This window comes from Lepisosteus platostomus, chromosome 5, assembly GCF_059453375.1.
Source record: "Lepisosteus platostomus isolate fLepPlt1 chromosome 5, fLepPlt1.hap1, whole genome shotgun sequence".
Taxonomy (NCBI): Eukaryota; Metazoa; Chordata; class Actinopteri; order Semionotiformes; family Lepisosteidae; genus Lepisosteus; species Lepisosteus platostomus.
In genome coordinates this window covers 55382440-55384939 of record NC_142615.1, presented here as the reverse complement: position 1 = coordinate 55384939, position 2500 = coordinate 55382440, and the positions used below count along the sequence as shown (strand labels likewise).

At 52.2% G+C, this 2500-nt stretch overlaps 3 non-coding genes and 1 pseudogene across 3 annotated transcripts; all 4 read left to right on the top strand.

Moving 5' to 3' along the window:
* The first annotated feature begins 200 nt into the window (after positions 1-200).
* Positions 201-319, top strand: LOC148669678 (5S ribosomal RNA). Its single transcript, XR_015939125.1, has one exon. It is a non-coding gene; the product is annotated as a 5S ribosomal RNA (ribosomal RNA).
* Positions 320-856: 537 nt separating this feature from the next.
* LOC148669677 (5S ribosomal RNA) lies at positions 857-975 on the top strand. The gene has a single exon (XR_015937732.1). It is a non-coding gene; the product is annotated as a 5S ribosomal RNA (ribosomal RNA).
* Positions 976-1512: 537 nt separating this feature from the next.
* On the top strand, positions 1513-1631 carry LOC148669676 (5S ribosomal RNA; annotated as a pseudogene).
* A 537-nt stretch (positions 1632-2168) lies between these two features.
* Positions 2169-2287, top strand: LOC148669675 (5S ribosomal RNA). The gene has a single exon (XR_015939123.1). It is a non-coding gene; the product is annotated as a 5S ribosomal RNA (ribosomal RNA).
* The last annotated feature ends 213 nt before the right edge of the window (positions 2288-2500 follow it).

The window sequence follows — 2500 nt, the reverse complement described above, 5'->3', positions numbered from 1 at the left end:
TAGCGCCCTTTCTCCCGCAGCTCCGTCCTCATTGGAAGGAAGCAAGAGTGAAAGGCTGAAGTGAAATAGAGCGGGGACGAAGGCAGTGAAGAGAGAGAACGTGGGAAGAAGAGAAAAACGCAAGAGAAAAAAAGCAGCGTCGTAAAAGAGGTGACGGAGCTGTCCTCTCAATAAGAAGGGTGCCAGCGAGCCTTGTTCTCGCTTACGGCCACACCCCCTTGAGCACGCCTGATCTCATCTGATCTCGGAAGCTAAACAGGGATGGGCCTGGTTAGTACTTGGATGGGAGACCGCCTGGGAATACCAGGTGCTGTAAGCTTTTAAGCGCAGGAGGCGCCCTATCCCCGCTCGCTCGCTCATTCCCCTGTTCACACGTGCAGTGCGGCTTGTCCGTCTGTTTATTTGTCAGCTTTGGCGAGACACGGGTGCTTGTGTATTAGCGTGAGCGTTTTTTATTCTGATCAGGAACAGTTTAACAAGTCCGCAAGGAATCGAGGAAAGGTTTATCGCCAGCTGAAAAGAGACACAGAGCTTCGGCTGTGGAGACTTGTTCGGCTGGCGTTCGGAGAGTCGCGTTTTTCAGAATTGTATTGAGATCGTTTTCCACAGAGCTCAGATGTCAAAGCACAGCAGCAGCTCTCCACAGCGATCCTCTATAGTGCCCTTTCTCCCGCAGCTCCGTCCTCATTGGAAGGAAGCAAGAGTGAAAGGCTGAAGTGAAATAGAGCGGGGACGAAGGCAGTGAAGAGAGAGAACGTGGGAAGAAGAGAAAAACGCAAGAGAAAAAAAGCAGCGTCGTAAAAGAGGTGACGGAGCTGTCCTCTCAATAAGAAGGGTGCCAGCGAGCCTTGCTCTCGCTTACGGCCACACCCCCTTGAGCACGCCTGATCTCGTCTGATCTCGGAAGCTAAACAGGGATGGGCCTGGTTAGTACTTGGATGGGAGACCGCCTGGGAATACCAGGTGCTGTAAGCTTTTAAGCAAAGGAGGCGCCCTATCCCCGCTCGCTCGCTCATTCCCCTGTTCACACGTGCAGTGCGGCTTGTCCGTCTGTTTATTTGTCAGCTTTGGCGAGACACGGGTGCTTGTGTATTAGCGTGAGCGTTTTTTATTCTGATCAGGAACAGTTTTACAAGTCCGCAAAGGATCGAGGAAAGGTTTATCGCCAGCTGAAAAGAGACACAGCGCTTCGGCTGTGGAGACTTGTTCGGCTGGCGTTCGGAGAGTCGCGTTTTTCAGAATTGTATTGAGATCGTTTTCCACAGAGCTCAGATGTCAAAGCACAGCAGCAGCTCTCCACAGCGATCCTCTATAGCGCCCTTTCTCCCGCAGCTCCGTCCTCATTGGAAGGAAGCAAGAGTGAAAGGCTGAAGTGAAATAGAGCGGGGACGAAGGCAGTGAAGAGAGAGAACGTGGGAAGAAGAGAAAAACGCAAGGGAAAAAAAGCAGCGTCGTAAAAGAGGTGACGGAGCTGTCCTCTCAATAAGAAGGGTGCCAGCGAACCTTGCTCTCGCTTACGGCCACACCCCCTTGAGCACGCCTGATCTCGTCTGATCTCGGAAGCTAAACAGAGATGGGCCTGGTTAGTACTTGGATGGGAGACCGCCTGGGAATACCAGGTGCTGTAAGCTTTTAAGCGCAGGAGGCGCCCTATCCCCGCTCGCTCGCTCATTCCCCTGTTCACATGTGCAGTGCGGCTTGTCCGTCTGTTTATTTGTCAGCTTTGGCGAGACACGGGTGTTTGTGTATTAGCGTGAGCGTTTTTTATTCTGATCAAGAACAGTTTTACAAGTCCGCAAAGGATCGAGGAAAGGTTTATCGCCAGCTGAAAAGAGACACAGCGCTTCGGCTGTGGAGACTTGTTCGGCTGGCGTTCGGAGAGTCGCGTTTTTCAGAATTGTATTGAGATCGTTTTCCACAGAGCTCAGATGTCAAAGCACAGCAGCAGCTCTCCACAGCGATCCTCTATAGCGCCCTTTCTCCCGCAGCTCCGTCCTCATTGGAAGGAAGCAAGAGTGAAAGGCTGAAGTGAAATAGAGCGGGGACGAAGGCAGTGAAGAGAGAGAACGTGGGAAGAAGAGAAAAACGCAAGAGAAAAAAAGCAGCGTCGTAAAAGAGGTGACGGAGCTGTCCTCTCAATAAGAAGGGTGCCAGCGAGCCTTGCTCTCGCTTACGGCCACACCCCCTTGAGCACGCCTGATCTCATCTGATCTCGGAAGCTAAACAGGGATGGGCCTGGTTAGTACTTGGATGGGAGACCGCCTGGGAATACCAGGTGCTGTAAGCTTTTAAGCGCAGGAGGCGCCCTATCCCCGCTCGTTCGCTCATTCCCCTGTTCACACGTGCAGTGCGGCTTGTCCGTCTGTTTATTTGTCAGCTTTGGCGAGACACGGGTGCTTGTGTATTAGCGTGAGCGTTTTTTATTCTGATCAGGAACAGTTTAACAAGTCCGCAAGGAATCGAGGAAAGGTTTATCGCCAGCTGAAAAGAGACACAGCGC